This window comes from Aphis gossypii, unplaced genomic scaffold (genome assembly GCF_020184175.1).
Source record: "Aphis gossypii isolate Hap1 unplaced genomic scaffold, ASM2018417v2 Contig00783, whole genome shotgun sequence".
Taxonomy (NCBI): Eukaryota; Metazoa; Arthropoda; class Insecta; order Hemiptera; family Aphididae; genus Aphis; species Aphis gossypii.
In genome coordinates, this window is record NW_026083280.1 from 41,665 (window position 1) to 55,025 (window position 13,361).

Below are 13,361 nucleotides of genomic sequence, written 5' to 3' on the forward strand. Positions count from 1 at the left end.
TCTACGTAAGTAATAACTATAATAATCAACCTTTTTAACTCAATTCAAATAGTTGAATTACAATTTTGGGTTAACAAAAAAATTTAGTACATGAGTAGCGAGTATAGATGCTTATAATTACATGTTACTACAACTAGATACAATTCGTAAAAATTAAAAAATAGTTAAATAATATTATTTTGATTGTTGTCTATTATTGGTGTAATTAAAACCTGTCCAAAAAAATAGCGAAAAATAACGAATTATATTACCCATAAAGCATAATATTTCTAAATAATAAAATAAATATTCAATAACAATTCATCGATATTAATAATAGCAGTAAATCAATAAGTATAATAAAAAAAAAATACCTAGCATAAAAATAAAGATATAAAGTATATGCTTTGACAGCATTTCTCAACGCACCGCCTTGAATGTTGTACTTCGGGTGACGTCAGTAGATAAGGAATGGTGCGGGGTGATCGATTTATTTACATGACTATGAGGCAACCTCTATTATCTATAAACCTTGGGTGGGCAGTAGAAACGGTGCAGTGTTTAATTTTTGTAAAGATTATAATATTATAATATCTGTGGTGTGAAACGTTACGAAACGTTCTTTCATCTTTATAGCTATGTGCTCATGGCTAAATAACTGGATATGATCTCATTAAGACGCATTTGCGTTCTGGGCTGCGCACGTACTATTCACGATTTGGCATGGAAAGAAATCTTAACTGGCAGTGATTTTTATTACCGTACTACGTTGGTTGGTATACGTCTTATCTATCACTGCCAGTGGCGGCCATGACACCTGCGTATCACAAAGTTGCGATCATACCTAGTTATTTAGCCATGTATGTGCTTGTGTTATGATTTTCGGCCACAGTAATACGGATCATAATAATATTATACTACATTTGTTCTATAAATATAATAACTACGTTTATTAAGTTTATTAGTTATTGACATAATATTATTATTAAAATTATTATACTTTATTATGTTATCTGTATTGACTACAATTATAAAGAGATTATAATCGTTCTTTATAATCGTGGTGTTGACCACGGTTTAAGATACATAATAGCTATGTCTATCTGCCCGTGGTGTGACGGTGTTCATTTTGTTGTGCGTGTAGTGTGTGCGCCATTTTTGGTGAAACGATTAACGGTTGTGTTGACGTGTTGTGCGAACAGGAATCTTTTATTCGAAACTCGAGGTTTTTACCATAAGAAAACAACAATATTAAGGTAAGTACTAAGTTATTATAACTTGTTCATTTTATTAGATGGGTACCTATTACCAAATACTGTAAATTATTTACGGTCAATTATGCGGTCATCTGTTTAATTCTAAAGTTGTATCGGGTATTTGGGTAGTTGTGTGACCACAATTTTGAATTTCCGTGTGAAACACGGATTTTAATGTTATTAGGTAATTAATATCTATACCATATTCACCTACATTCTTAACGTTATAAATAATAATCTTACTTTTAAAACTGGATAACCATATTATATTATATAGTACCTATAATATTGTTGCGTGCCAGTATCAGATTTGAATCCAAATGGTTAATTTGAATGAAAGTTAAACTTAATAATGAAATATGTCTTTATTGCATATAAACTTAATACATGTAACAAATAAAATAAGTGGCTGAGTGACGTGAAAGTGCTCAGTTGTTGATAGCTTTGGTACATCTGCCGTTGCTTGTCTTCGGGCTTCCTTATATATTGTGGTGCGTCTCTTGTTTACGTCGTGTGGTCACCTTCTGGGCGAAACCAGGTGTCCTTGTTGTTGTTGTTGCAAATTTGGACACGAATTTGAGAATGTGCAATAACATCTCAAATGCATCATTAGTGCACTGTAATTATTGGTGCGCTTACTATCCCGACACGTGTCATGGTCATAGTAGCATCCGCATTACCCTTGACACGAGACATGGTCATACTAACTTAGCCTTGTAATCTCGTAGATATCTTATAGATATCCCATAGCCCATAACAATATACTAGACAAATATCTGAAATATCTAATATTATAATCAAAGTACCTACCAACCATACACATAACAATAACACACAATTCACATATTTTAGGAACTATTACTTATATTGATTCAAAAGTGTACAATTTATTAATGTAAGACACTGAACATAAAATAATAGACATTTGATACAACAAACTTTTACAGGATTATTCCATTAATATTCTTGCATTAATTTATTAGAATATATTTTATTATATTATAATTTTAGCAATTACTGAAGAGTTTAGTTTCATAGTTTCTTTAAATTTTACCTACTAATTTAAATGCTCTATTATACGCACATATTGTACCTATAATATATAAACATAGAATAGAAAAAAAAAGATCATTTATATTAATACCTATTTTAGTTACATATGTACTCGCATATGTATGTGAGAAAAATGTATTGTAATTTGTAATTATTTAATTGTATTAACTAATCAATTTATTAAATTTATTTATTGAATGAATTATTTAGAACAATTGCTGAATTGTCTATTTCAAATATTTAATTTATATTATTTTAACTGCACAACTTTTAAATTACCTACTTATCTATCTAAAATTTTAAGGCTTTAAATAAATGTTAGTATAATATTGTATGTTGATAGCTGAATATTATTTTAAAATGGGGGGGAAGCCAAATCCAAAATATAGTAAATTTTTCAACATAAATAATAAACTATATAATTATGTAAATTCTTTGATATCACCAATGTTTAAATAAATGATGTAGGGTACTTGGATGATATTCAAAAATTATCTTTAGCTGCATATACATACCTATCTTATTTGATTATGATTTGTTGAAACCTAGAATTGAAAATATTATTTAAACTATGACAAGTGAAAGAACAAAAAGAAGAAGAGTTAAGGAAGAGCTAGAATCTATGCAGTTTGATCTTAACTTTTCAAAATTGCAAAAGAAAAGACAACGTACTTATTGTAAAGAAGTGAATGTGAATTCCAATGATGATTTTATTGCTTATAATCCAGATGATAAATACTATGAACAAAATATCAGTACTCCAATATGTAATAGTTATGAACAAAATATTGAAGAAAATTGTTTCAGAGCTGGAACAACATTTTGTAATGTAAATGAATCATATTATAATCATATTAGGATAGAGTCTCCAATAATTAACCTATGTCTATTTTTTGGCATTAAATATACCATTTTTCTATCCCTGTATAGTTATTAATGAAAATGAAAATTACATTATATACTATTTAGTGTATTTAATAAGTTCAATTGCCAATCTTTAAATTAAATTTTTAGTATATTATCTACAGGGGAATCTTTTTGAATGTAAATAAAATATTCAGTTTTTAAACAAAAACATTTTTTTTTATAGTTTCCTGAGAATAATGCATTTAACGAACCAATTGAAACTATTAATTAATGTGATTTATTCAAGCATAATTTATGCCAATGGGCAGTCAATTTTAACATTAATCATAATGCTTAGGATGGATTATTGGTTATTTTAAAAAAAAAATCCAACATTATCACAACTTCCTAAAGATTTACGTAGTATTTTAGATACTAGAAAAATAAATGAAACACAGTGCTTAACTACAATAAACCCTGGTTTATATTACCATTTTGGTTTGAGATCAGCTATTCTGGAACATTTTAAATTTATTTCATCAATTAATATTGATGTTATCAAAATAGTTATTGGCATTGATGGCTTGCCTATATCTAAAAGCAGTGCAAGTCAATTATGGCCCATTTTGGCTTATATACGCCCATTCAAGAATTCTGTGTTTCCAATTGGTATATACTGGGGCCATGAGAAGCCTGAAGATTCTAATTTATATTTAAAACAATTTTTTGTAGAAGCTAAAGAGTTGTTAACAAATGGAGTTAGTATTAATGGAATAATTTTCAAAGTTATAATCGATGGATTTTCTCTAGACGCCCCTGCTAAATCGTTTGTTCTAAAAGTCAAAGGTCACAGTGGTTATGATTCATGCACCCGGTGCATAGAAGAAGGAGAGTATTTGAAAAATAGGTCATGTTTTCCATATACAGCAAGTAGTGAAAAAAAACGCACACATGATGACAACATTAATATGAAGTATGAAGAACATCATGTTGGGAATACAATCTCTATTTTATCAGATTTACCTGGTGTAAATATTGTAGATACATTTGCATTAGATTACATGCATCTTGTTTGCATAGGAATTATGAAAAAATTAATTAATTTATGGATGAACAAGGGACCATTGAATGTCCGAATACCTAATTGTGTTGTAAATATAATATCAGACCAACTGGTATCATTTAAAAAGAGTGTTCCTTGTGATTTTTCCCGAAAACCCAGGGTCTTAAACGAATTGCCAAGATTTAAGGCCACAGAACTGCGACAAATCCTTTTATATACTGGACAGGTCGTTTTCAAAGACAACATAAACAGCAGCTGTTATATGCACTTCATGGCACTTGACATAGCTATGACTATATTATTAACTGATAATATGAAAAAAAAAGTATATAGATTTTGCTAGAAATTTACTCAAATATTTTGTTCAAAATTTTTAAAATCTCTATGGCAGGCATTTTATTTCTCATAATGTTCATGGGCTTTTGCATATCTCCGATAACTATACCCATTTTGGTCCTCTCGACAACATAAGCGCATTTCCTTTTGAAAATTATATGAAGTCCCTTAAAAAATTGATTAAAAAACACGATAAACCATTACAACAAATTATAAAAAGATTCTATGAACAAAAAAATATAAATACTCAAAAAGATACTAACACAGAAATTGTTTTTAAAAATGAACACACAAATGGGCCTATGTTAAATGATTTAATAGCATCACAATTTAAAATTGTTCATTTACTTAACACAAAAATCAAAACAACATGTATAGCTGATCAATTTATATTAACTATAGACAATAATATTATGAAAGTCTTAAACATTGCTCATACTAAAGATACTAATGAAATAGTTTTTATTGGGAAAATATTTCAATCTAAAAGACCATTTTATGTACAGCCACTTAGCTCAGATATTTTTAATATTTATATTGTTGATAATTTATCTAATGAGCTATGTTGGATTCCAATGAAAAATTAAAAAAAAAGGTTATGCTATTGGAAAAATGTAATGAAAAAATAGCTTTGCCTATTATTCATTCAATTAATGATGATTAAACTTTTGAAAAAAAAAACAATTTTAGAAGACACCTAGGTAGTTTAATTTTTTTTTTTTTTTTGTACCTATTTAACCTAAATTAGTTTAATTTTATGTTTACAGTTATATATTTTGTATTAAACTAATAAAAAGTATGACTTATCATATAGTTATATTCAAAAAAGAAAATGCAGTTGAAGTTGTACCATCTCATTGGCTGTCAAAAGATGGAATTACTTGTGCTTGGCCACATAGACATCTTGATCCAAAAAAACAGATTGAGAAAAAAACAAATCTTAATACATTCGATTTCAATTGGTATGATGTTCGTATTTTAGCAAAAGATATTGGTAAGTAAAAATATTCAAATGAAATAGTTGTTAATTTGCAATAAAAATTGTCTAATTAATATAAGGTCTATTTCTATTCATAGTTTGTTAATTATAATATTACTATTTAAAATATTTTCAGCAAATTTAAAAGAGGCCAAAACCAAATGTAGTAAAGCTACATTTACCTCAGATTTATCAGAAAATGAAAATAAAGAAACTAGAAAACTTCGATGCAAAATAATTGATGATGATAATGATTATGGTTTTTATTTAAAAAAAAAAAAGAAAAAATCTTTCCGCGTGTATAAAACCGTCAAAAATATCTAGTCCTCCCAAATTAATTGCTGATACAGGTATACCTACATTGAAAGTAAAATTAAACATAGTTATTATAATATAATGTTGAATTTATAATTTTTTTTTAGACATTCAGATTATGATGATTCTGATGCTGACCGTACATTTATTCCTCCGATTATGAATTCATGTAAGATATGAATAAATTACAATAATTATTTATTTTAATGGTAATATATTCATTTAATTAACCTTAGTACCTTACTCAACTTTGTTAGGTATAAAGAAGTCTCCTGTAAAACATTTTGAAGTAAAACTAATGAGTGATAATAAGCAACAAAACATGTCAAAAAGCAATATTTATCGATCGTCTTCTCAAAAGCTATTTAATGATGGTAATTATAGTATTACATTTAAATTAACATCCATAAAAACTAGAAACACCATTAGATGTTGTTTATGCTAACTATATATGAATCAAACTATATATATTTTTGTCATTATTATTATTATATTTTTATTATAGGACTAAGCTCAAATATTATTAATTTAAACTCACCATCATCAGGAACATGGAAAGTAACTGATGATAATAATTTAAGTTCCACTAAGTCGTCAAAAAGAAAACTAAATTTTGATTCAATGTTGCAAAAAGTTAATAGGAATCGTAATGGTAATCGCCGTGTCAGTCAATCTCCAAAACATTTTGGTAAAATCAAATTTACATTTGCTGATCTATATGAATCAAAAAAAGTTTCCTTATATTAATTTTTTACTTTAAGAAATCATAAATACAAATGTGCTTAAGTCTCCTACAAGAAACTGGCAAATTAATGATCACAATATTGATGGCGTTGCTACTACTCCAGCTGAATTTAACCCGTCACCTATGTCTTATTGTAGTCCTTATACTAATGATGGTAATATAATAAATAAATAATTTGTGTATTATTCAAAAACATAACTATAATTTGTTAAATTTATGTAAAATGAAAATTGATTATAATTTTTCAGGTTTAAAAAATATTTTAATAAATTTGACTCGTTCCATTACTAACATAAAGTACGATATGAAAAAATATATGATAAAGATTGATAGGATTGAAAATATGTTGAGTGATATACATACAAATCTCAAAATAAATCTTTTTCTAAAGAAGTTAATTGTTTAGTCAATGAAAGTATATATAAATTCCCAATGACAAGTATTGATGAGCTTAATATATTCGAAGAAAAATTAGGTGACATTGAATTTCGACAGAAAGTGGTGGGTTTCATAAATCTTGAATAATTTTTATATAAATTGAATTATAATTTTAGTAAAACATAATTATTATTTTTTATTATTTTACAGGTAAATTACTTGAGTAGATTAGAACGTGATAATGTCTCAGATATGACACGTCAAATAATGTCCAAAATGTTTCATAATAATTTATTATCACAATTTTCGTATGCAGGACAAAAACATAAAATGGTATTTTCTACGCTTCTTTCCTGTTCCATCATATTTGGTAATTTTTTTTTTTTAGTTGTATGTATATAGTTTATAATACGTTGTATACTAAATACTGTTTATACAATAATATGTGTCAGAACTGCTGTCAACTGATAAAGAGTAACATAAATAGAATTATCCAAAAGAAAAGACTTAATATTGAAGTTTTCTCATATGGTACGGTATCGGTATGCAAACCAATAACACATATTATATTTTACTGCAGTATATTATTAATGAAATCATGCTCCTGCTAATACCTTAAATATATACAATTACAACTTAATTTTTTAATTAATATCATATAATAATAGGTTAATTAAATATTAATAATGAACCTTAAATATTTAATTACATAATATAATACAATTTTAATAGGTATTTAGCTATTCAATTATTTCTAAATGTACAAATCTTTTAAAATTAATTAATTATACAATTTAGTTATATTTCATTTACATTATAAAGTTTAAATGATTTGGTTTATTTCTTTTTTAATATATTTATTATAATATACCTACCTACCCATTTAAGTTACAAATTGTATTTGTTGTATAATTACTAAAACTTAAAAAAACTAATAAGAATAAGAAAGAACTGGTTTTATGTTTTAGATAAGAACATAAGTTATTTATTAATTTTACATTAACTTGAACCATTTTGATAATATATACAATAGAACACAGATGTTTTTATATAATATTATACCATATTATATTGTACTGCCTATATGAATAAAACAAAATATACTTAATATTTTAGAAACTCTAAGAAGTGTACAAAAGCATCGGAACTGCATAAATCAAGAAGTATTAAAACCAACGAAATTCTTCATGGCAAATGCCAAATTCAGAGGAAAAGAAACAACAAAAAAATCACTCTCTTTGATTGTTATAATTATATATAATTTTAAATGTTTTGTTTTATTTGCTAACGTTAAGAAGATTGTAATCAGTATGAGTACTAAAAATAAATTTGTTAATCACCTAATTACAATAAATACAATTAAAAGTTTTTTTTTAAATCGTATTGTCTATTATTCATAATCAAAACCCTATTTTTAATATTATGTTAATTACAGGATTGCACCTTCATTATTTTTACGCTGATGCCATAAGAATCCAAACAACATTTTAAATCCTCTTTTATAACTAGAATGATTTTTCCTTTAAAGCTTAAATTAATCAACTCTAACATGAATATTAATTTTTTTTTTCAGTAAATTTAACTTACAATTTACGCAAAAAGTACATTCAACTATATTTTCAAGTTAATTTAAAAATTAATACAAAATATTATCAGATATTTTGAAAACATTGTTTACAGTATATTTTTAAAATCGAATTATAAATATATTTTAAAAATATTCCCAAAAATATTTTGAAAATAAAACAAAAATATTTTGAAGATAATTTTTTCAGGCCAAAAAATATCTTGAAAACATTTTGAAAATAAATGTTGATCATTAAAAGATGTTTTGAAAATATTCATTATTTTCTGAAAAATGGTTTTAAAATTATTTTTTGCTTTGTGGGTGTATAGATTATAATGTTCAAACCACGGCCATTGATTTTATAATATACAGATAAGCCATACGGCTGTTTATTTAGAAACACGAATAATATTAAAGCAAAAATCCGATAGATCGCATACTGCATAGTGTTATTTATAGTCGATAAAATAATATTATTATTTACGATTCACGACGCGCGACGGCCGACGGTGTTGGCTTTCTTAGATTAGATTATTATAAAACCGGTTTAGATAGGCTTTTTTCGTTTTATGAAATGAAATAATAAATAATATTATTTAAATCATCAATTACAATAATAATAATTATTATATTATTAATATGAAATGTTTTAGACTAAACCAATCGACAAGTATAAAAATAAGCATAATAATATATAGGATATTAATTAAATAATTAATTTATTAATAAATAATAATACTACCTATACATGAGATAAAATTTTTAACTTATTTAATTTCGATTGTCTTGTTGTTATTGAATGATCTTTGCATTTCTTAAATATTTTACAAGTCAATAATTTGTCAAGAATGAAGAGTTTATGGTCTGCGCATTCTTCATTTTCATGGAGCCAATGTTTGATTAGGTTACGACGTTTAAACCATGTCATAAATATTATTTTAATATTTTTTTTATGTTGGACTTTGCCAAATTTATCTTCAAATATATCAATCGCACAAATAACAAGTTCCACAAGTTTTTTTGATGGAGATTTAAGACCATTTGTTTTAATATTTTCAAAATTTTTATTAATTAGAAATAATTGATCTTTATTATAATATCTGTGTTGGTTATTAACTGTAATTTACAACATTACAATTAAAATTGTTTAAGCAAATATGTGCTAAATACCCAGCAAAATAAACAACAGTGCAGTCCTCCAGTGTTACTTCCACCTTTTCATTATCTTTATTTAAATTATTATGTGAATCATTAGATGATAACGACGATAAAGATTCTGTGTCACTTAAGTCTATGTTGTTATCTGAACATGTAATGCTAGATTGTTGGTTATTTGTGTGTATTGTATCATCTACTTCTGTGTCTAAATTCTGATCACAATTTGTACCCTTTGAAGTACAAACTAACGAATAAATCGCTGTGCTTCTAAACGATGTTCTTATAACTCTTGACGTAGGATTTCTATTGTAACCCCCCTTCTGTCGAAAAATTGAAAACAAATTTTCAAGTACATCTTGATTCAAGCGATTTGTCAATAAGAAGCAAATGTTATGTTTTTTTTCATCTTCAAAAAACTTGAACAGCAAATTTTACCCTCATTTTTTGAAATGAATTTGGATTTATGTGCGTATCCGTAATTTTTAATAAAGCTCTGCTTTTTTTGTTATTTTTGTCGATATAGTATGTTTTCTTAATATCTGAGTAACAAATGTTTTTTTCTCCTTTTTTAAATATGGACCCAATTAAATTATTCCTTACACTTTTTAAAAGATGTGGAACATCAAATATAGCATATATTTTTTTATCGTTTATAAAAAAATATGGATTATGCTCGGTAACGTTTAATGCCCTAAGTGCACTTTGATTATTAGTGCCTTGGTCACAAATTATAATTTTAGGATGTAAACCAGCTTCTAATAATGTCCGAAGTACATGTACAATTAAGTCTTTAAGCATGCCATGTTTGACAGCTGAACGAACTAAGTAGTATGCTATTGGTATTTTCCAAGGTGAAAATATGCCCCTAGCCATGAACACTAATGAGGTATTTGCTACATTACTTGATCTGCCAAGATGTCCAAAATCTTCAAACCCTTCAATAAAATCGTAATGTTTTGAAAACTCTAGGCACTCTTTTATAGATATTTCATCAAAACAAATTGTACATTTTTTTTCTTTATCGGTCTTATACTCAAACTTTTTTTTTAGATGATTTAAAAATACGCTACTGAAACCAGGTAAAAATTTAGATTCACGAATCCATCTGCGAATGGTTGACGTACCTGGTAAGTTGACGTTTTGCAATTTTAAAAAATTGTATGCAGCTGGAGACTTGTAAAATAAAGATAAAGATAATTGTTTTTCCTCCAGTGACCATCGTCGGCGGTTTTTCCTTATTTGCATTGTTACCAGTGCTTTTGAGTTAATTGAAGGGAATGGAAACGTATCAATAACCTTATTAACATCATTACGGACTTTAAACATTTGTATACTTCTTTTTAATTTACTTAATACGCGATCTTTTATTTTTCATTTTGTTCGATTGATTTTGCAATTGTGCTTTTAATTTCTTTTTTCTAGGTGTATCGTCATCACAAGAATTTTTTTTTAAATTAGAACTGGGCATATCTATTATATCTTGTATTCGTCTTTTGGGTGTGGTCATAATAGGACTTGAAAATATTAATTCCTTTACATCAGACGTCGCATGATGCTCATAACATTTTTTAGGAGTTAATACATTATAATTAGGACTTAGTTGCAACAATTTTTCATTTTCAATTTTTCATTTTCATTTTCAGAAATTCCTAAAATTAATAAAATTTAAAATAAATAATTGTAATGGCCGTAAGAATATAGTTCAAGGGTTTAGTAACAATAATATGTTATATAAGTACATTTCAAATTTCATAAAATTTTGTAGACAAATTTCAGGTTCTTAGCGGAGCGGTGAGTTTGAAAATCATTTTGTAGTTAAAAATGTATAAAATGCAAATTTCAAATTATTTTATAGTTCAAAATGTATAAGTTTTATTGTAGCTAAGAATTGAAAAGAGAAGGTTGTCCGTAAGTTTTGGTTACCTACAATAATTATAAAAAAAATGATGATTTGTCAGCCTCGGTCCTAGGATATACTATATTACATTTAAGTTGTAATAAAATTAATATTATTTGATACAAATAAAAAAAGATCCTTGCACTACACGTACAATATAAAAAATTTTTTTTATTTTTTTAGTAGTAAAAATAAAAAGTCGGCAAGTGGGTACCGCTCTGCTGTACATTAGGGGGTGGGGTGGACCTCGGACTAGGGTAGATTAAATTTGAATGCAATGATAGGTATCATTGTATACGAAAAACGATTCTGAACGGAGATGATTTGTCAGTCTAGAATATATTATAATTAAATATTGTCATATATTCTATTTTGAAACAAATATTCCGATTTCATAAAAATTTAAAACTCAAACGCTCAAAACATTTTTCCTATAATGACACTTAAAATTTTCTCTATAGCTTTTTGAAGCAAAACTTATGGAAAACTTAGTGTTGAATTTTTTAACGTTAGATATAAATACAAACAATTTTATGAATTTTGAACTACAAAATAATTTGCAAATATTCATGATTTTGACGAATTTTTGTCAAAATTTGAACTTCAAATGCTAATAAAAAAAAATTGTGCCTATGTATTCTTATAATTTTTTAATCACTATAAGAATAGCATATGAGGAACTTTGTATAAAATTTTCAAGTATTTTGATAGGGCCAAAAAAATTTTATCGGCACTTCAAAAAAAAATTTTCAGAAAAGTTGAAAATTTCAGTTGTCTATAAATATCTCAAAAAAACTCAAAATATTTTGAAAATTAAATCATGTAAAGAAAATGCCAATTTAAATAACTGGTAAAATTTTCATGTATCTACGACTTATACTTTTTGAATAATAACAAATATCAAAAATCGTTTGACGCTAAACCGTAATTTAACGTGGTTTTGTAAAAATTTAAATTTCAAACACTCATAAAAATTTTTTGTCTGAATCCGGTTGAGTTTTTTTTACAGATATTTGAAGAAAAATGTATGGAGAACCTTGTACCAAATTTTCAAAACTTAGTTATAAAAGAAAAAAATTTTATGATTTTTCAACTTCAAAATTACTTGCAAATTTTCGCGTTTTCGACAGATTTCGTAAAAATTTGAATTATAAACTCTTATAAAAAAAAATTGTGACTAACAATTTTTAATTTTTTTTAGCTACAATAAAAACAACTCATAAGGAACCTTGTATTAAATTTTCAAAACTTTTTGGTCATCCAACAATTTTTTATCGACACTTTAAAAAAAATTTCTCAAAAAAATCGAGAATTTCAGTGGTCTATAAATAACTCAAAAAAAGTCAAAATTTTTTGAAAATTTAACTATATACAGATACCACTGACATTAACATTTGGTGAAAATTTCAAGTATTTTCAGTGATTAGTTTTTGAATTACAACAATAAAAAAAAATCGATTTGGTCGAAAACTGGTTTTGCGTAAAAATTGCCGTTTTTCCGTCATTTTTTTTTTTTGTTTTTCTCGATTTTTTTGAAAACTGTTGGAAAATGTTAATTTTTTACCTCTATAATGCACCAAGGATATTCACTTTTACATCGGAAACCACCCCCATAGTTTGAAATTGGAGCATTATTTCGACTAGTTATGCTGTACACAGACACAAAAAAAAAAACACATATCATTGTAAAATCAATACATTCATCACTTCGTTCAGAATCTAAAACATACATCATTGTAAAATCAATACATTCTTTACTCCGTTCAGAATAGTTGGTTTATGATTTTAT

The 13,361-nt window shown here is 26.2% G+C and overlaps 1 pseudogene; it reads left to right on the plus strand.

The window, feature by feature from the left end:
• Positions 1 to 5,331: 5,331 nt before the first annotated feature.
• LOC126555290 (uncharacterized) lies at positions 5,332 to 8,188 on the plus strand (annotated as a pseudogene).
• Positions 8,189 to 13,361: the final 5,173 nt, after the last annotated feature.